Genomic DNA, 23,466 nt, shown 5'->3' on the forward strand with positions numbered 1-23,466 from the left:
TTATAAAGGAAATTACACATAACAATCTCCTAACTATCCGCCACTCTTCCACAACTCCCCTAACTTTCATTTGACGACATGCTGAGAGCTTAGATAGTATTAAAGTAGACTCAGTCATAGAGTCGTTGCTCTTGTTGAATAATAACCTGCACATGTGAAGCAATTGTTAATAATACCAACCTCTGAGGATCCTTGATCTTCGACATGGCTCTGGAACTCTTTAAGAGGATAACTGATCCATACATATCTTCAAGGATAACATATCCTCAGCATAGAAAATATCAGTCCTAACAAGAACTACGAGCTAGAGTATGCGGCTGTAAGCTAATGAGTGCGTATATGTCTACTTAGCATTGATCATAACTCGATATATAAAGAAAAGAAAATTTCAACTAACAACTAATCCCTATTAATCTGCCATTTCTCTACTCTCTTCCTTCGTGCCTATGACCACATGCTATAGAAGTCTTGTAGCGGATTAGGCGGTGGACTGAGTCTTTGGGAGCCGTTATACCTGGTTAACACATCACCGTTCAAATACAATTATTAGTAAACATATATTACCGAGGATCCCTGATCCTTCATAACCTGGAACATATCTCAAGGATAGTCTATCCATAATATAGTCAAGAATAATGGATCCTCAGCATAAAATTCATGCCCTAACAATTGCCCTCAAAATGGCGGGTGATTGTGAAACACAACTGTCATTTTGAATTTTAAATTCCTGCAAAAAGTAGACGATTAGACGCGTGTCAGGCAATTATTATCGATAAAATTATAATTATTCGCCGCCTATATATGCGATTATCATAACCATCTTATAACCACACCATCCAGCCGTCATTCAGGTATCCTTCTTTTTTTTCTTTTCCTTTTCTCAGTCATGTCTATTACTTCTGCTTCTTCCTCCTCTGACGGACCGATCCCGATGAAATCCGTTCGCAAGGTATACTTATAGCCCCATCTTCCGAGATCTGTAAGTTCACAGACCCAGAAATCGATAACATTCGGTAAATTTTTCCAGATAACACCGTTTTCCGACCCTTCGATTCCACAACCCGCAGCGATTGCATATCAAAGAACTGGATTTGTTTTCCAGCCCAACCGTTCTTGATAGGCTTTAGATATCCTTTCCCTGATTTCACTCAAAGTTTCTTCACCTTGACCGGAATCTGCTACATCCAGACCATGCCTATGTTATGGAGGGTCCTTCATGCTATAGAGAGGATTATCGAGGAAGAAGGCGTCGAGTTTGGCTTGTCAGAGTTATCGTATCTGTACACCCTGGTCACCCATGGTTCCAAACATTTTGTTTTTAAATCGAAACCTCGTAAAGTGATTCCTATCTCCAAGGATACCCAGAACGATACACTCTGGAAGAATCAATTTTTCTTCGTAAAAAGAGATTCCATTCCGGGTGGACCCAATCTTCCCAAAAGGTGGATCCAGAAGGGTAGGATCTAGGATCCTTAGGTCGCAAATTTAGGATACCTGATTCTTTTATTAATACCTTTTCTTTCCTTATGTAGTGGAAAACTTTGCTTTGCTGCCTGAGCTTCCTGGAGTTGAAGAGAGAGTCAAGAAATTCTTGGCACTGGATCCTACAATCAGAACCTTTCAAGCTAAGTTTGTTGAAGCTTTCCAGGAGTCAAACTCAGAGTCAAATATGTCAAGTAAGTATTTTTATAATTAAGTTTAATATTGATAAAATAAAAGAAGATTTTGTAAACTTATCTGTGAATCCTTGTTTGCAGACGCTCAGAAGTCAGGGAAATCCGCATCCAAGTTCTCTCTTGAGGATATTGACTGCATCTTTGTGAAGAAGGAGACCTTGAAGTCCACCCTGATTTCCGAGCTTCGTCCAGTCACGACCCTGGCCATGTCAGGAGCAAAGAGGATAAAAAGCTCCAAACCTGAGAATCCCTTTGACACTGAGAAACAGCTGCTCGAGATGCTAACTACCGTAAGGATCCTTTATTCTCTTAACCCTTGCTGATAGATTAAATATTCTCCTGACCTTGTCTTATTTTTTTATACAGGTTGTCAAATCTGTTCGAGGCCATTATGAGAAGATCGTTGGAGAATACGAGGAGACTCTTTCTGGGATGAGGTCCATGGTCGCTGCAAAGGACAAAGCGCTTTCCAAGATGACCAAAGAGAAAAACAGGCCGAGGATCACGCATCCACACTCACAGTTCAAATGGAGGAGGAGATCAACCGAGCTACCAATGAAGCAAAGATTTGGGCAGCTAAATCGGTTTTGCAGGCCAGGATCAAGCTGGTAACTGAAGCCAATGATCCATCCTTTGACAAATCTTCATGGGACATAGTGCAGTGGAAGCAATCCTTGGCTGATCTGGGCGGTGGTGAGGACGAAGAAGAAGGCGATATGGTCGATGCTAGTGGAGTAGGTGCAAGTGGAGTGAAGGAGACAGAAGCAACCATTGAAGGGGATGCTGTGGAGACGGGCAATGAGGGATGATAAAGACAAGGCCTGAGCCCGTTCTGTTTTTCTTTTGTTGATGTTTTTATGAACAATTTGGTTGTGTACTTTAAGACAATAATAACTTAGGGTAAAGGATCTAGGATCCTGAAGACAGTTAATAGGGTAGCAAAGGTGGATGGGTCCTCTGTTTGTGGGGATGAAGCCTTTGTTGCCCCTAACTTTCAATTTCCCACACTTAACTAAACGGTTAGTAGCAACTTACTTTAACCCGGATGGATGGTCTATATTTTCGAATGGTGAAGTCCTGGTTAACTTTTGGTAACGTTAAGTAAGTTTTCTAATAAATATCATCTTTTTATTATTTGCTTTTTTATCTGTTTGAAAGTTTGTTTGATATAGCTTTAGTCATATTGAAAGTTTTAAGAAATAATTTTGAGTAAAAATTTTAGGATAGAGTATCCTTATGAAGAGTAATTATAAAAATTTTAGGATAGAATATCCTTGTAGAAATAATTCAAAGATTTTAAATCCTTAAGCAAAAAGGTTTATAAGGATCTCAGCTAAACAATTATAAATTGAAAAGTAAAAAACATACCAGAAGGTCTAATTAGACCTAAGTTACCATAAGTATTGGCTCTTCTGTGATCCTTGTAAAAATAAGTTAAGGATTTTGAATCCACGAATCTTGATTCTCACAATTGAACTTAGAATATCTGTTGCAAAGAACTTATAAAATTAGCCAGGGTTAAACCCGTCAAACTGGGGACAAGCCCATAAAATAAACTGGGGACAAACCCGTGCAACTGGGGACAAGCCCGTGAACTGGGGACAAGCCCAAATAAAATGGGGAAAAGCCCAAATACTGGGGGCAAGCCCACTATGGGGACTGGCCCAAACTAGGGACAAGCCCAAACTGGGGATAAGCCCAAACTGGGGACTGGCCCAATATATGGATGTTAACAAGGGACTTGCCCAAACCGGGATTTAGCCCAAACGCGAGATAACATGAAAATTTTATAAACCGGTGGTATGGTATGTCTACCATAAATCGTAGGATCCTCCATATAGCCGAAGACAACGAAATTTTCAGCCACTAAGCGTGTACTGGTCCCACTGCCTCGGACTATACGTTGGATAGCGTGCGCTCTAGGCGAAAGTGTAGAAACTCTAATTTATAAGAAAGGTGAAAACCTTTAGACCTTAGAAGATATGACCATCAGGGGTCATACCTTAATCGTGGGCTAGGCCAAGGGAAATAGCAATGTACCTTAGAGGCGAAGGAGAGGTGGCCAACCTCTTTAGACATTTGAACATCTTACTAATATCCTACATTGTTACTTAAAACTTGGAAATAACAAATGTTAAGAATATGTTATCTTTAAAAATAAATAAAAAATCTTAAATGAATAACTGATCAGATAGATATTACCGATTTTAGGATTCTTGATCATGATCAGTAGAAGTAATTCTTGAGGTGAATATCATTCCAAGCTCTTGGTAACCTATTGCCTTCCATAGTGAGCAAATGATATGCCCCCTTTCCTGCTTCCGATTCTATCAGGTAAGGACCTTCCCACTTGGGTGCTAGCTTCCCATCTGCTGGATTGGTTGTATTTTGGAAGGCTTTCCTCAAGAGCAAATCTCCTTCTTGAAATATTATGATCCTTATACTTTTGTTGTATGCCCCAGCTACCCTTTGTTGATAGGCTGCCATTCTGATCTTGGCTAGATCTCTGAGTTCTTCAACAGTATCCAAGTCTTCGAGAAGGATTTCTTTATTGCCTTCAGGATCACGGACGCTTGTTCTGGCTATAGGAACCACCATCTTTGTAGGAATTACTGCTTCTGATTCAAACACCAACGAGAAGGGTTTTTGGCCTGTTGCATTCTTGGGTGTTGTCATGTCAGCCCAAAGAACATAAGGTAGCTCTTCGGCCCACTTTCCATTCTTGGATACTAGCTTCTTCTTCAAATTGTTGATGATGATTTTGTTGCTTGACTCTGCTTGGCCATTAGCTTGAGGATGAACCGGTGTGGAAGTAATCATCTTGATTCCCCAACTGTCACAAAAGTTAGTAGTTCTTTTCCCAATAAACTGGGATCCATTATCACAAAAAATTTCTGATGGGATACCAAATCTAGTTACGATATTTCTTTTTATGAAGGATATAACTCCCCTTTCTCGGACTTGTATGAATGCTTTTGCTTCAATCCATTTAAGTAGTCTGTCATAGCAAGCATAAAGACCTTTCCGCCTGGCGCCTTTGGTAGCTTGCTCACAATATCCATTCCCCATTTCATGAAAGGCCATGAAGAGGATATAGGGTACATTGGTTCTGCTGGCTGATGAAGGATGTTTGCATGTCTTTGACATGCATCACACTACTTTGAGTACTCTATCGTGTCCTTCTTCATCGTTGGCCAGAAGTATCCAGTCCTAAGTATCCCGGAGAATAATGCTCTCCCCTATGTGTGGTTGCCGAAATCACCCTCGTGGAAGTCTTGAAGTACCTCTTGTATTTCAGGATCCTCAATACATCTCAAATAGGGATCTGCAAGAGATTTTCTGTATACAATATCTTGTAAAATAATAAACTGTGATACCCTCAATCTGAAAGCTTTAGGATTTTCCCCTGTAGGGATGAAAAAGGGGGAAAGATGACTCTATGGCTGAGGGGAGGAGAGAAAGAACGCATATGGATATTATGTCTGTCGGAGGTTCGAATTTCTCCATCTTGAAGAAACTTGTTAGCTGGGAGGATCCAAGATCCTGCTTTTTGAGAGGGTGAAGGATCCTTGAGCTCTTTTGTGCAATCCACCGTTTCCTTCACAGCTTCTTGTCCTCCAATTGCCGAAGACAATATATGATTGATAGGTATCTTTGTATCATCCGGGATCTTCAATGATGATGCTAAGTTCGCTAAGGCATCTGCCCCAACATTTTCTTCTCTTGGTACCTTTGTGATACTAAACATCTCGAAGGATTCTGCTAATTCCTTCACAATTTCTAAATATTTGATCATATTGTCACCTTTCATAGTATAAGAGCCGTTAAAGTGATTAGTTATAAGTAAAGAATCTATATAAACTTGAAGATACCTGATCCTCATCTGTTTGGCTAAAAGTAAACATGCGATAAGTGCTTCGTATTCTGCCTCATTGTTGGTGACTTTGAATGCACATGCAATGGACTGGGGTATTATTTCCCCCTGTGGCGATTTAAGTAGGATACCTAATCCTATTCCTCTCACGCTGGAAGCTCCATCAGTGAAGAGGATCCAAGGATACTTGGTTTCTTTAAACTGTTGAACCTCCAAGTCAGCTTCCTTTTGCATGTCACTACTGAAATAAGCCACAAAGTTTGCTAACGCTTGTGACTTAATGGCTGTTCTGGGCTTATACTGAATATCATATGCACTCAGCTTCATAGCCCACTTGGCCATCCTTCATGACAATTCTGGTTTTCTAAGCACATTCTTAACAGGATAATTAGTTCTCAAAATAATAGTATGTGTTTCAAAATAGTGTCTCAACTTGGTTGAGGCCATAATCAAAGAGAGAATTAATTTTTCAATGTGAGAATACCTGACCTCTGCATCTAAGAGGCTTTTACTTACATAATATACCGGGTGCTGTTGTCCTTCAAGATCCTTAACGAGGACGACACACACTGCATTTCCTTAAACAGCTAGGTATAGATATAAGGATTTTCCATCCACAGGCTTCATCAAAGCTGGTGCTGAGGATAAGTAATTTTTTAAGGCTTTTAGGTCAACTTCATGCTTATCTGTCCATTCGAACTTCTTATTCTTCCTGAGGATGTCATAGAAGTCTTTGCACTTCTCTGAGAATCTGGAAATAAATCTGTTGAGAGCAACTATTCTTCCTGTCAACCTCTGGACATCCTTAGCATTCACAGGAGACTTCAAGTTGATGATGGCTTCTATTTGCTCAGGGCTTGCCACTATTCCTCTTTTGGTCACCATGTATCCTAGGAATTTCCCAGCTTTGACACCAAAATGGCACTTTGATGGATCCAGCTTCATGTTTTACTTATCCAGGATGTTAAAAGCTTCTTCAAGATCTCTGAGGTGTTCCTAGGCTTTTTTCGACTTCACCACCATGTCATCTATGTAGACTTCCATGGTTTTGCCTAACTGATCCTTGAACATCATGTTGACCAATCTTTGATATGTTGCCCCTGCATTTCTTAGTCCGAATGGCATAGCAATATAACAATATATGCCAGTGAGAGTCATGAATGCTGTATCCTCTTGATCAGATGGTTCCATCTGAATTTGTTGAAATCCATATGAAGCATTCATAAAGGTGAGCATTTCATGTCCCGCCGTTGCATCCATCATGGAATCTATATGTGGTAACGGGAAAGGATCCTTGGGGCATGCCTTGTTTAAATCAGTAAAACCGACACACACCCTCCACTTTCCATTCTTTTTAGAAACAACAACCACATTAGCTAACCATCGAGGATACTTAACCTCTCTGATCATACCGGCCTTGAGAAGTTTTTCAACTTCTTCTTGTATGATCGTGTTCCTCTCAGGAGCGAATTTCCTTCGCTTCTGATGGATGGGTCTAATAGATAAATCAAGGCCTAACTTGTGAGTAATTACCTCGTTAGAAATACCAGTCATGTCTGAATGTTTGAAGGCAAACGTGGATTTTCTTCGCTTTAGGAAGGATATTATATCCTCCTCGATCTCACTAGGGATATTGGATCCTAGGAACACCTTCACATCTGGATACTCGGGATCCAATGACACCTCCTTTATGTCTTTCTACCGAGCTTCCAGCACGTCCCTAGGATGTTGCTGTGGTTTCTATGCTATCGTCTGTTTAGCTGCTGGCTTCATTGATTAAGAATAGTAGTTCTTGGCTTCGACTTGGTCACCATCTATCCTTACCACCCCTAACGAGTTGGTAGTTTGATGCGTTGATGGTAAGTAGAGGCCACTGCCTTCATCCCATGTAGCCAAGGCCTGCCTAAAATAACATTTCAACAAGAAAAGTTATCTATAACACAATTTTTTTTAAGAATTTAACCCTTCGATGTATATTGGGAGTTTGATGTCGCCCAATGTCTTCTTGGTTTCACCACTGAAACTGACTAGCACCGATGTCCTTGGGATGATCTCCGAGTCTGGTATATTGACCGAGCTTCCACCATCGACTAGGATCCTGCGTACATAATGGTTAGCAATAAACAATGTAACAATCAAATCGTCATGATGGGGATCTCGGATGCTTGATTTATCTTCTTCATCAAAGAAGTTCCTTTTGTCTGTTGTTAAGGTGGTGGATATAACCGGTCGTTCCGCGTTATCCAACTTGGTCTCCTTGGCTAGCCTCTTAGCTGCGGAGAAGGAAGTTCCACGTATGTCTGAGCCACCTGAAATGAAGTTGATTACTTGAGCATCTGGTGGAGGTGGAGTTGCTTTTTGAGGAACCTCTTCAGGATCTTGGATCCTTGACTTTTTTCTTCCCAACAGTTCCTTAAAATGGCCCTTGCTTAGGAGGTATCCGATTTCCCTCCTTAAACCGATGCAATCGTCCGTCATGTGGCCAAAATCCTCATGGAAAGCGTGCCATTTGGATCTGTTTTTGAAAGTGGTTGACTTCTCATTCTTTCGGGGCCACCTTGCCTTCACGAGTAGATCTTTCATGGCACAAATCAAGCCATGGGTATCTACGGGGAAGCAATATTCTGAGATGTTGGCGTAATCCTCCTCATCATCTCCTTTTTCAACAGCTCGAACGTTTTGATTGTTGAATTTGGAGTATGGCTTCGAATTGTTGTTTCTGTATGAGGATCCTTTATTCTTGTCAGGGTATTCTTGCTTTTCTTGAGCCCCTAACCGTTCCTGGATCCTTTTGTCATCTTCCAGTCGTATGAACCTTAGTGCTCTGTTCCTTACTTCATCCAAAGACCTGCAAGGAGTCATCACAAGATCTTCATAAAAGGGGGAGCCCTTATGAATTCCCATCTTGAATGCTTCAACAGCAGTAGCCATGTCAAGGTTGGGATTTCCAGGGCTTCCCTGCTAAACCTTGTAACAAAATCCCTAAGGGATTCATCACTAGGTTGGGTGACTCGGTATAAATCACTAGTTAACTTCTCAAATTTCCTACTACAGGAAAATTGACTGTTGAACAAGTTAACTAAGTGTGAGAAAAAAGTAACAGAAAAGGGAGGAAGACTTAGCAGCCATTTTATAGCAGATCCTGATAGTCTGGCTCCAAAACCTTTGCACAGACAAGCCTCCTTGAGCCTCTCAGGAATCGGGTTGATTTCCATCCTTTCTCTGCATTGAGCTACGTGCTCTTCAGGATCAGTGGTCCCGTCATACACTTTCATGTTTGGGGTTTTAAAGCGTTTCGGGATCTCTGCGTCGAAAATTGGTGGAGCAAATATGGACAATTTGTGGCTTCCCTCCGGTACTCAGGAATTCGACGGATCACCCCTGGTACACTGGATATCATATCCTTAAGTTTCTGCAGTTCCTTGGCCATGACTTGGTTGATACCTGCATCCTGCATGGAACCACAGTTAGCATTTAAGTATATAGAATCATGCGTGTTACCTCTTTGTTGTGTAAAGGTTGGCATCCCACAAGAGTGGCTGAGGTAAGAAGCGTTTGCTACAGGAGTTGGTCCACTAGAAGTTATGGTCTGCATGGGGATTATATCTCCTTCATGGACCTCAGAGGACCGTTGATGTTGAACCCCCGAGAATCCTTGATCCTGGAAGAAGGATCCTTGATTGTGGATGAAGGATCCTAGTGGTTGGGAGTTGAAGGATCCTTGAAGATATAATCTAGAGGATCCTGGTTGAAGGATCAACGGTCCTTGATGAAAGGTTGAGGATCCTTGAGCTGGTTGACTCATGGACCGCTGGTGAAGGATAGATGATCCTTGCTGAAAAGTTGAAGATCCTTGAACCGGTTTACCCACGGACCCGGGTTAAGGATAGATGATCCCTGCTGAAAAATCGAGGATCCGTGATTCTAGAGATTCATGGCTCCCGGTTGAAGGATGGATGATCCTTGAGTAGGTTGAGCTAAAGGTGTTGGAGTGTTAAAATCCAGCATCCTAGGCATTAGAGGAGTTTGATCCTCCACCGGCCTCTTAGTCTTCTTCAAGTCTTCTATCTCTCGAAGGATCCTTTAGTTAGTCTTGCTTTGCTGTTCCATGTATGCTTTGACCTGTGAAAATATAACAGAAACATCATTATTAGTATTGACGACCGAAGTGGCAGCAGAGGTTTTCGAGCTCTGGAAGACTGGTAGCCGCGGTTGTTCTTAGAGCTGCTGCTAACGGGGGAGGCATTGGTGGCAAGGTCCTTGATGAGTGAGAAACGGAAGATGGCATGGTAGATGAAGCAGAGGTTGATTGAGAGGACATTGAAAGTGGTATTGATGGAAAAGGTTGAAAATTGATCGGGTATTTTCTGAATTGTAGCACCAATTGCCCCACGGTGGGCGCCAAATTGTTTTGGACAAAAATCAGCTTAGGATAATGTATCCAAATTCGTTGAGTGAGGTTTAGTGCTAACTTGATAACAATGGGTATGTGAACAAAAAATAGAGATTAACACCATGATTTATTGCGAGGAAAAACCCTTTAATCTTATTCGGATTAAAGGAAAAAAACCCCGGGTGATGACAACTTGTCTATCACCAATTTATTAATATCAAAAAGGGTTACAATGGGTGGAGTATATGATCAATGAATACAAAAATGGCTATGTATGTGCGAATACAGAGAACTACGAGCTAGAGTATGCGGCTGTAAGCTAATGAGTGCGTATATGTCTACTTAGCATTGATCATAACTTGATATATAAAGAAAAGAAATTTCAACTAACAACTAATACCTATTATTCCACCATTTCTCCACTCTCTTCCTTCGTGCCTTTTACCACGTGCTATGGAAGTCCAGTAGCGAATTAGGCGGTGGACTGAGTCTTTGTGTAACATCCCCAAAATTTTGTTTCAAATTTGACAACATTAATAAAGTTGAAGTGTAAGGCCCCGTTACCGGTGCCCTACTTTAACGTCGGATTTACTCATGAGCACCGTTCTTGCAAATCAGAGTTAATTAAAACTTTTCGCGGAATAAAAAAACATTCAACCAATATATTACATAACCATTGTTAGGCCATGAATTTTATACTGAGGATCCTCTATCCTTGACTGTCTTATAGATAGTTTATCCTTGAAATATGTATCAGGATATAAAGGATCGATGATCCTCGGTATTACTTGTTTACTAATGATTGCGTTTAATATGGTGATGTGTTAAACAGGTATAGCAACTTTAAGAGGTACTGTATCAATTATCCTCACAGAGCATTCTCTAGTTGGAGCATGGATCCCGGATCCTAGTTCAATGTAGCTGTTACTGGACGGACTCATGTGTAGATGGATGTTTAAATATCAACAACGGCTAGAAGACTCGTTCTCCCACTTATCTCGCTACTAGATGGCTATTGGCACGTGGTCAAAGGACGTGGAGCGGCTAGTTGAAGACTTCCGGATAGTTAGGAAATATTGTTAGTGATATTTTCTTATTTATTTGAGCTATGATCGAGTAGGAAACACATGTACTATCACACACACTCTAGAGCATAAACAATTACTCTCTTTGCTCACTAGCTTATTATTGTAATATCGATCATATACTTCACAACGATTGTAATACCTTTTACCATTAATAAACTTGACGGAGATAGTTTTCACAGTCCGGGGGTTTTTTGTGTCGGAGATCACGATAATCACATACTCATCGACCAAAGGTTACCTTGTTGATCCTTGACCGAAAGGACTTAATCAATGATTACTTAGTTAATCCTTGATTGAAGAGATTCGACCAAAGATTACTTTGATAAGTTTTGACCGAAGTAAGATTATCTTGGTTAAGGGCTTTTTCCCTCGTGATCAAACCTTTGTGTTCACCAATATTACGATTGCACACTTGTCATTATCGAGTTAGCACCTTACCTCACTTAACGGATTTGGGTACTTGATCCTTAGTAGATTTTTGTCCAAAACAATTTGGCGCCCACCGTGGGGCAATTGGTGCTATAATCCATATTATTCCTATCATTCTCAACTTTTTCATACCCATATCACTATCAATGACCTCTCAATCAACCTCTGCTACATCAACCATGTCGGCTAAGGTTCCTCTCTCATCAAGGACTTTGCCACCGATGCCTCCGCCAATTACGGGAACGCAACGGCATGCTGCTGCTGGGAGCAAGACGCAACTACCAGTCTTCCAGAGCTCAAAAACCGTTGCTGCTTCCCCGGTGGTTAATACTAACAGTGATGTTTCATCTATGTTTTTGCAGGTTAAAGCATACATGGAGCAGCAGAACAAGACCAACCAGAGGATCCTCCGTGAGATAGAAGATCTCAAGAAGAACAAGAGGCCAGCAGAGGATCTCACCCCCCGGATGCCAAGGATGCTAGATTTCACCAGTCCAGAATCCATGGTTCAATTCTCACAAGGATCATCTATCCTTCAACAAGGGTCCATGGGTCAACAAGCCCAAGGATCCTCGCTATTTCAGCAAGGATCATCTATCCTTCAGCAGAGGTCCACGGGTCAACAGGCTCAAGGATTCTCGTTAGATCTGCCAAGGTTGACTAATCTCCAACAAGGATCCATGGCTCAGCGGAATCAAGGATCCTCATATTATCGGCAAGGATCAACCACCCTTCCACAAGGATCATATGGTGCCCAACCTCAAGGATCCTTCATTCTGAATCAAGGATCCTTCTTTCCAGATCAAGGATCCTCAGGAGTCCAACATCAACGATCCTCCGAAGTCCATGAAGGAGACATAATCCCCATTCAAACCATAGCCTCTGGAGGACCAACTCTTATCACAGACTCCTCTTACCCCATCTACTCACCCGAGATGCCAACCTTCACTCAGCAAAGAGGTAATTTGTACAGTCCTTTACCCTTAGATGCTAACCGTGGTTTCGTGCAGGATGCAGGTATCAACCAAGCTATGGCCAAGGAGCTGCAGAAGCTCAAGGATATGATATCCAGTGTTCCCGGAGTCATAAGACAAATCCCCGAGATACCTGAGGGAAGCCACAAAGTATCCAGATTTGCTCCACCTATCTGTGATGCTGAAATCCCGAAGCGTTTTCAGACTCCGAATATGAAAACTTACGACGGGACCACTGATCCTGAAGAACATGTAGCACAGTATAGGGAAAGGATGGAGATCAATCCTATTCCAGAGAGACTCAAAGAAGCTTGTTTGTGCAACGGCTTTGGATCCACACTAACGGGAGCCGCTCTAAAATGGCTGCTAAGTCTTCCTCCTTTTTCAATTACTTCTTTCTCTCACTTAGTTAACTTATTTAACACTCAATTTTCTTGTAGTCGGAAATTTGAGAGGTTAACCAGTGATTTATATCGTGTTGTCCAACCTAGTGATGAATCCCTTAGGGATTTTGTTACCAGGTTCGGCAAAGAAGCTATAGAAATCCCAAATCTTGACACGACTACTGCTGTTGAAGCATTCAAGATGAGAATTCAGAAGAGCTCCCCCTTTTATGATGATTTGGTGATGACTCCATGCAGGACATTAGATGAAGTCAGAAACAGAGCATTAAGATACATCCTGTTGGAAGAAGACAGAAGGATCCAGGATCGTCTTGGGGGATAACCAAAACAAGAAACCCCCGAAAAGAATAAAGGATCCTGGAACAGGAACAACAATTATAAGCCGTACACTAAGTTCACCAACCAGAACGTACGGGCAGTTGAAGAAGGAGATGACGATGAAGACTATCCCTGTATCTCTGACTATTGTTTCTCTGTAGATACTCATGGCTTGATCTGTGCCATGAAGGATTGGGGAGAAAGAGCGAGATGGCCGCGAAAGAATGAGAAGACAGTCGGCTTCAAGGACAAGTCTAAGTGGTGCGCTTTCCACGAAGACTTTGGCGACGCCACAGACGAGTGCATCGTCTTAAGGAGGGAAATTGGATACCTCCTAAGCAAGGGTCACTTTAAAGAACTATTGGGAAGGAAAAAAATCCATGATCCAGGATCCTGAAGACCTTCCACAAAAAGCAACACCACCACCACCAGATGCTCATGTGATAAACTTTGTCTCCAGAGACTACGAATTGTTTCAAGATTCTTGTGCCACAAAAGAAAATCCCATAGAAGAATTCGAGTTGGATGATGAGAGAAGGCCACTCATTCCTACTACTCGAGTGACTGATCAGAGAATTTTTTTAATTCAAGGATCAAGGATTCTCATCAGGACAAGCTGGATATGCAGACGATCAATTTCATCTCCGGAGGTTCAGACATATGTGGAACTTCTTTCTCTGCGGCAAAAAGACTTGCCAAAGAGATAAAGATGGATAACGGAGATCGACCAATAGTGTCAACCACCTTAACAACAGACAAGAGAATCTTCTTCAATGAGGAAGACAATATGAACATTCAGGATCCTCATCACGATGGTTTGATTATTACTTTATTTATCTCTAACCATTATGTACGCAGGATCCTAGTTGACGGTGGCAGCTCAGTCAACATTATCCAACATGATGTCCTCAAGAAGATGAACATCCCGGATTCAGAAATCGTTCCTAGAACATCGGTGCTGGTCGGTTTCAGTGGTGAAATCAAAAAAACATTAGGGGACATCAACCTCCCAATTTATATCGAAGGGTTAAATTCATATCAAAAGTTTTGTGTTATAGATAACCTTTCCTGTTGCAATGTTATTTTAGGTAGGCCTTGGCTCCATGGAATGAAGGCTGTAGCCTCAACTTATCACCAATGCATCAAGCTACCTACTCCTTGGGGAGTTGTAAAGATAGTGGGTGACCAAGCGGAGGCTAGGAACTATTATTCATCGTCAATGAAGCCAACAACCAAGCAAACTATAGCATAGCAACTACAACAACATCCTAGGGATGTGCTGGAAGCTCGGGAGAAAGACCTTAAAGAAGTATCATTGGACCCCGATGATCCAGAAGTAAAGGTGTTCCTAGGATCCAGTATCCCTAGTAAAATTGAGGAGGATATAATATCCTCCTTAGAACAAAGAAAATATACTTTTGCCTTCAAGCACTCGGACATGACATGTATTTCAAAAGAGGTAATCACTCATAAACTCGGCCTTGATTTATCTGTTAAACCCGTCCATTAGAAGCGAAGGAAATTCTCTTCTGAGAGGAACAAGATCATACAAGAAGAAGTTGAAAAACTTCTTAAGGCCGGTATGATCAGAGAGGTTCAATATTCTCGATGGCTAGCTAATGTGGTCGTTGTTTCAAAAAAGAATGGAAAGTGGAGGGTGTGTGTCGTTTTTACCGATTTAAACAAGGCATGCCCCAAGGATCCTTTCCCATTGCCATATATATATTCCATGGTGGATGCAACGGCAGGACATGAAATGCTTACTTTCATGGATGCTTCCTCTGGATTTCAACAAATTCAGATGGAACCATCTGATCAGGAATATACTGCATTCATGACTCCTACCGGCATATATTGTTATACTGCTATGCCGTTTGGACTAAGAAATGCAGGGGCAACATACCAAAGATTAGTCAACATGATGTTCAAGGATCAGTTGGGTAAGACTATGAAGGTCTACATAGATGATATGGTGGTAAAATCAAAGAAAGCTGAGGATCACCTTAGAGACCTCGAGGAAGCATTCAAAATCCTTAACCAATATAACATGAAATTGAATCCGTCAAAATGCCACTTTGGTGTTAAGGCTGGAAATTTTCTGGGATATATGGTGACTAAAAGAGGAATTGAAGAAAGCCCTGAACAGATTGAAGCCATCATCAACCTTAAGTCGCCTGCAAACATCAAGGACGTCCAAAAACTAACGGGAAGAATAGATGCTCTCAGCCGATTCATCTCAAGATCCTCCGAGAAATGCAAAGACTTCTACGATATCTTTAGAAAGAATAAGAAGTTTGAATGGACAGAAAAGCATGAGGTTGCGCTCAAGTCGTTGAAGGATTACTTATCCTCAGCGCCATCCTTAATGAAGCCTATGAACGGAGAATCCTTGTATTTATACCTAGTAGTTTCAGGTAATGCAGTAAGTGCTGTTCTCGTCAAGGATCATGAAGGTGAACAACACCCTGTATATTATGTAAGTAAGAGTCTGTTAGATGCAGAAGCTAGGTACTCTCATCTTGAAAAATTAATTCTTGCTTTAATTATGGCTTCTACTAAATTGAGACACTATTTTGAAACTCATCCTATTATTTTGAGAACTAATTATCCTGTGAAGAATGTTCTTAGAAAACCAGAGTTATCAGGTAGAATGGCCAAATGGGCAGTGAAGTTAAGAGCATATGATATCCAGTACGAGCCGAGAACAACAATAAAGTCTCAAGCACTGGTGGACTTTGTGGCTGATTTCACTAGTGATCTTCAAAAAAAAGCTGACTTGGAGGTCCAACAACTGGAAAAGACCAAGGATCCTTGGATCCTCTTCACAGATGGAGCATCCAACGTAATAGGAATGGGATTGGGCATATTACTGAAATCGCCACAGGGGGACATAATACCCCAGTCCATTGCATGTGCATTCCAAGCTACCAACAATGAAGCAAAATACGAAGCACTCATAGCAGGTTTACTTTTAGCCAAAAGTATGAGGATCAGGTATCTTCAAGTTTATATGGATTCTTTACTCATTACTAACCACTTTAACGGTTCTTATACCGTAAAAGGTGAAAATATGATCAAATATTTAGAAATTGTGAAGGAATTAGCAAAATCCTTCGAAGTTTTTAGTATAGTACAGGTACCAAGAGAGGAAAATGCTGGGGCAGACGCCTTAGCAAATTTAGCCTCATCCCAAAAAATACCAGAAAATACGAAGATCCCAATTATTCACATACTCTCACCAGCAATAGGAGAGCAAGAAGTTGGGGAAATAACAAGTGATAAGCAGATTGTACTTTGGGATCCATTATCCTCGGACAATCAAGGATCCTGGATCCTCCCGATCAAAAAGTACATTCAGACTGGAGAGATCCCAGCTACGGAGAATCCAAAATCCTTCAGACTCAAGGTATCGCAATATATTTTATTAGATGATATGCTATACAGAAAATCTCTTGCAGGTCCATACTTGATGTGCATCGAGGATCCTGAAATCCAGGAAGTACATAAAGACTTTCACGAAGGAGATTGCGGCAACCAAACAGATGGAAGAGCATTATTTTCCAGGATACTCAGAACTGGATATACTTCTGGCCAACAATGAAGAAGGATGCAGTGCAATATTCAAGAAAATGTGATGCTTGTCAAAGACACGCGAACATCCTTCATCAGCCAGCGGAGCCTCTAAATCCTATATCCTCCTCATGGCCTGTCATGAAATGGGGTATGGATATTGTAGGCAAACTACCAAAAGCACCAGGTGGAAAGGTCTTTATGCTTGCTATGACTGACTACTTCTCCAAATGGATTGAGGCAGAAGAATTTGTACAAGTCCGAGAAAGGGAAGTGATATCTTTTATTAAACGAAATATTATAACTATATTTGGTATTCCTGCTGAAATTGTTTGTGATAATGGTTCCCAGTTTATCGGGAATAGAACTACTAACTTTTATGACAGTTGGGGCATCAAAATGATTACTTCAACTCCGGTTCATCCTCAAGCCAATGGTCAAGCAGAGTCTAGCAACAAGATTATCATCAACAATTTAAAGAAGAAGCTATGATCCAAGAAGGGAAAATGGGCTGAAGACTTCCTTATGTTCTTTGGGCAGACAGGACAACTCCAAAGAATGCAACAGGCCAAACACCCTTTTCATTGGTGTTTGGATCCGAAGCATAATTCCCACAGAAATGGTGGTTCCTACTGCGAGAACGAGCATCCATGATCCGGAAGCCAATGAAGAAATACTTCTTGAAGACTTGGATACTATAGAAGAACTCAGAGACCTAGTAAAGATCAGAATGGCAGCTTATCAACAAAGGGTAGCTGGGGCATACACCAAAAATATCAGAATCAGAAGATTTCAAGAAGGAGATCTAGTGTTAAGGAAAGCCTTCCAAAACACAACAAATCCGGCTGGTGGGAAGCTAGCGCCCAAATGGGAAGGACCTTATCAAATTGAGTCGAAAGCAGGAAAGGGGGCATATCATTTGCTCACAATGGAAGGAAACAGGTTACCAAGAGCATGGAATGCCATCCATCTCAAGAAATATTTTTTCTGATCAGGATCCATTATCCTGAGAGGATATATTATCCAAAAAAGGATCTAGGATCCTTAATACGGTAACATTTTTCTATCAATTATTCTTTTTGAATTTTACTATTAATTTAAGGATAATATATTCTTAACACTTTATTTTTTTTCCAAGTTTTGAATGACCATGCAGGATTATAATGAATCATTTGATGTTCAAGAGGTTTGCCACCTCTCCTTTGCATTTGAGGTATTATCTTATTTCTCTTGGCCTAGCCTACGTTTGGATATGACCCCCGATGGTCATATCCCCTAGGTTTAAAGGTTTTCACCTTTCTCACGATCGACAGTTGCGCACGCTATCCGATGTATTGTCCGGGGCAGCGGGACCAGTACACGTTTATTGGCTGACAATTTCGTTGTTTCCGGCTATATGGAGGATCCTACGAATTATTGTAGACGTACCATTTCCTAAGGTTTAAGGGGTTTTCACCTCTTCTCAAGGGCCTTGTCGCCAGTTTAATACTAAGGTTTAAGGGGTTTTCACCTCTTCTCAAGGGCCATGTCGCCAGTTTAACATCAGTTTTGGGCTTGTCCCCAGTTACACGGGCTTGTCCCCAGTTGCACGGGCTTTTCCCCAGTTTATTATTTGGGCTTGTCCCCAGCTTAATGGGTTTGACCCCAGTTGATATTATGAATTATTTGCAATAGATTTTCTAAGTTCCTTCTGAAGATCAAGAAACAAAGGATCCCGGATCCTAAAGCTATTCCTTTAAGGATCATTAAGAGCTCAATACTTCTGGTAATTTAGGTCTATCTAGACCTTCTGGTATGATCTATGCTAATTAACTTATGTATGATATTTGTTGCATTAATTTTGGATCTTTCAGTTTTAATTCTCTTATATAAATTTTATCGATTGTTCAAGATGTCTTATCCTAATATTTATTATTTAAGGATATTCTTTCCTAATATTTTTTCCTAAGGATATTCTACTCTAAACGATTTTCATAAGGATCTTTTATCCTAAAAATCTTTTACTTAAAACTGTTTGCCAAACTATCAATAATGTTAAAGTTATATCTAACAAAATTTTCAAAATAAACAAGTAAAAGTCAAAAGATTTATATATTAGTTAAAATAAGCCGCAAGGACTTATCCAAAATTCTTAACCCGGACTTCACCATGCAAAATATGGACCAACCATCCGGGTTAAGTAAGAGTTACTAACAGTTCATAAGTGCAGGAAATTTAAAAACAGGGGCAACAAAGGCTTCATCCCCACAAACAGAGGATCCCTCCACCTTTGTCACCCCCGCTAATTGTCTTAAGGATCGTGGATCCTTTATCCTAAATACTATTGTTTATTACAGACCATAGAAATTGTTCATAAAAACGCCAACACTAAACAAAAAAAATGGGCTCATGCCTTGTCTTTGATATCCTTCATTTCCCACTTAAGCTGCATCCTCAACAGCAGCATCAGCTTCTCCATTACCATCCTCAACCACCTCCTTAACGCCACTGGTCTCAGCCTCGGTGTTCTCAACCATCTCCTCGTCATCCTCACCACCAAGGTCGTCAAGTGCAGCCTTCCATTTCTCAACATCCCAATCCGACTTGTCAAAAGCGGGATCACCAGCCTCCTTCGCCATCTAGATCCGCGCCTGGAATACCGACCTGGCAGCCCACATCTTGGCTTCATCAGTCGCCTGATCCACTACCTCTAGACGTGGGGCTTCGGCTAAGGATAGTTGATCCTCCAACTGTTTCTTCTCCTTGGAGAGCTGGATCATAGCCTTGTCCTTAGCAACCACAGCTTTCCCTAAACCTGACATTTTATCGCTCATCTGATGGATAATCTTTTCATAGTGATCCCTCATAGCGATTGCAGCCTATCAACAAATTTTGAATCAGAATTGTGATAATACTGGATCCTAAGATACTAAAGGACAGAATACGATATACTTACAGAGTTGACAATGTCATAATGGGTCTCGGGATCAGAGGATCTTTTCCTCTTGGAAGCTGCAGATTTGGCCCTGGTCGTAGCAGTCTTGGGCTCGGAGCTAGTGCCAGCCTTTGAAGCTTCCTTCTTGACAGCGGGAGAAGTAACCATACAATCGATGTCATCTAGGGAGAACTTGAGAGCAGACTTTCCTGATTTCTTGGTGCGTGTAGAAGAAAAATCGACAGATAAGTGTTATATTTTATTTTATTTACCTTAAAATTATTAACTTACTTGACATGCTTGAACTTGAGGAGATATCACAAAAACCTTCAACAAATCGAGCTTGAAAGGTCCTAACTTCGGTATCCAGCTTCAGGAACCGTTTTGCTTTCTCTTCTGTTCCGGTAGTTTACTCAATGAAGCGAAGTTCTCAACTTCAGACAACAAGAAACAATAAGGATTAAATATGAAGAATAAAGGATCCTGCTATTCCTTAAGGATCCAGGATCCTACCCTTCGTGACCCAGGTTGAAGGAAGATCAGTTCCCCCTAGTATTGAGTTGCGTTTTACAAAGAAAAACTGATTCCTCCACACAAAATCATTTAGCGTGGCTCTTGAGATCGGATGGGGCTGTCAGGGCTTGGATTTAAAGATGAAACGAGTAGGACCATGGGTAGTAAGGGTATATAAGTACGATAACTCAGGAAGGCCGAAATCGATCATCTCCTCTTTAATGGTTCTCTCGATAGTGCTGAGAACCCTCCAAATCATCGGCATAGCCTGTATGTAGGATATGCCGGTAGAGTCGAAAAAGCTTTGGGTAAAAGATGGAAAAGGGTACTTGTAACCAGTCAGAAATGGAGTCGCCGGAAAACAGATCCAAACTGTGGAGAACACGTCGCACCTGACACTGGATTCGTAGGGTCGGAATAAGGTTCCCGGAGGAAATAACGAGTGAAAACCATCGACCTCGGTGTCCGTAAATTTGCAAATCTCAATCGACGGATTGGCAATGAGGCACTGAGGTTCCATTTCCGACAACTCGCGGTCATCGGAAATCTGTTCCGAAGGTTTAGAAGCAGCCGAGGAAGAAGAAGACGAAGCAGCAGACATGTTTAAAAGAAATAAAGAAAGAAAGGTAGAAAGGATACCTGATGCGTCGGAAGGAAGCGTGTATATAATCAAAGATATAGGGCGGCATATTTAGACGGTTATAATTAACCTTGAGGGCTAAATGGTAAATATTATGGCAAAACCGTCCCGTCTATTAGTTTTCGCAGCAATTTCGAAATTCAAAATGACAGCTGTATTCCACTGTCACCCGCCATTTTGGGGGAAATTGTTAGGCCATGAATTTTATACTAAGGATCCTCTATTCTTGACTGTCTTATAGATAGTTTATCCTTGAAATATGTATCAGGATATAAAGGATCGATGATCCTCGGTATTACTTGTTTACTAATGATTGCGTTTAGTATGGTGATGTGTTAGACAGGTATGGCAACTTTAAGACGTACTTGTATCAATTATCCTCACAAAGCATCTCTAGTTGGAGCATGGATCCAGGATCCTAGTTCAATGTAGCTGTTACTGGATGGACTCATGTGTAGATGGATGTTTAAATATCAACAACGGCTAGAAGACTCGTTCTCCCACTTATCTCGCTACTGGATGGCTTTTGGCACGTGGTCAAAGGCCGTGGAGCGGCTAGTGGAAAACTTCCGGATAGTTAGGAAATATTGTTAGTGATATTTTCTTATTTATTTTAGCTATGATCGATTAGGAAACACATGTACTATCACACACACTCTAGAGCAGAAACAATTACTCTCTCTACTCACTAGCTTATTATTGTAATATCGATCATATACTCCACAACGATTGTAATACCTTTTACCATTAATAAACTTGACGGTGATAGTTTTCACCATCCCGGGGTTTTTGTGTCGGAGATCACGATAATCACATACTCATCGAAAAAAGGTTACCTTGTTAATCCTTGACCGAAAGGACTTAATCAACGATTACTTAGTTAATCCTTGATTGAAGAGATTTGACCAAAGATTACCTTGATAAGTTTTGACCAAAGTAAGACTATCTTGGTTAAGGGCTTTTTCCCTCGTGATCAAACCTTTGTGTTCACCAATATTAAGATTGCACACTTGTCATTATCGAGTTAGCACCTTACCTCACTTAACGGATTTGGATACTTGATCCTTAGTAAATTTTTTTCCTAAACAACCATCATTTCTTGTCTTTAACGAGCATTCAAATCGTTTAAACATAAAAAATTGTCTTTTTAAACAACATAACATTTCCTTGAGATGCCATTATCTTCAATTCCATGCAATGTGTATCCCATCAAGCGAACTGCCTCAATCTACTTACCTGCGAGCATACGAAAAGTCAGCTACGCTAAGTGAGTTCTAGTTAATCATACAACATACAATCAGTTCATATACTTGAAAACATGCCCGAAGGTGTGTACATTATTCATACTTTACATACATACATATCTATCCTTACTATTTAAAGGGCCTTCTGCCCTATAACCTCACAGATATTATAAGGGTCTGGTCCCCAACATCACATATATTATTAGGGTCTGGTCCCTATCCTCACATATATTATTAGGGTCTGGTCCCTATCCTCACAGATATTATTAGGGCATGGTCCCTATGTTTAGTACATTTGTACCATACCTGTCCTTACATACCCTTCTTGATAATACGTGCAATATCCGAAGATCGTTCACGTACCATCATTATAACTTACATACATCATTCATATATCATATATATATATATAGTCATATCTTTGATTTTCACCTGGCAGTACATGCAATATCCGAAGATCGTTCATGTACTATCGTCATAACATCATACATCATTTATATATCGTATATACACATCACTCATACCTTTAACTATCACTCGACGGTACATGCAATATCCGAAGATTGTTCATGCATCGTCAAACAATCATCATACATAAATCGTACAAGGCATACACTTACCACTTAAGGTAAGTGTATTAACTATCTCATCGAGTATGCACATAGCCCCGAAAACATAACAAGGAAGTGGGGCTAGAAACTCACCAGAATTCCGTTACACTCGCCGTTAATTGTTATTCCTTTCTTGAGCTGTGCACGACTAACTGTATAATCATTGCATATATTAAATACGGTTCTAGCTCTTCTTATCATTTACTTAATTAATATTAAGCGTCTAAGCCGGTTTTACTTCATTGAACCTTTACCGGTTAGTTAATCGTCACTCGTTAACCTTTAAAGGTATCTTTCATCAATTATCAATGTCCAAGGACTATTTTGTAATTATCTGATTCTTTCTCTAAGTCCAGGGACTGTTCTGTCATTAACTCAAACTTCTAGTTCGTTACTTTGTTCTTAACAAATTTGGTTATCATAACGAACTGGTCCTTTAATGAATCAGTCCATATAACGAATTAGACCTCTAACGAATAGGTCCATGTAACGAATTGAACCATAGCGAATGACCCCTCTGTAACGAATTGGGCCTTCTAATTCGTTATCTCCTTGAAACAAATGACTATAACGAATTAAGGTTAGTTAGTTATCTTTCTCCTTAAAGAATTGGATGCGAACTAAGGCTAGCTCGTTAAGATTTCGTTAGCGAATCTCCTTGACGAATTACTTCTAGTTCGTTAACTCTTTGTAAACGAATTAACACTAGTTCGTTAACTCTCCGTTAACGAATTAGGGTTAGGTAAGAGAATGTCAGAAACATTCCTTGAACCTCGTACCACATTCCGGCGCCGCCTCTGCCGGAAAACCGGGATCTC

Source organism: Bidens hawaiensis, unplaced genomic scaffold, assembly GCF_021521415.1.
Source record: "Bidens hawaiensis isolate Kalapana, Puna unplaced genomic scaffold, B.hawaiensis_p1.1 tig00006190_1, whole genome shotgun sequence".
NCBI classification, from domain to species: domain Eukaryota; kingdom Viridiplantae; phylum Streptophyta; class Magnoliopsida; order Asterales; family Asteraceae; genus Bidens; species Bidens hawaiensis.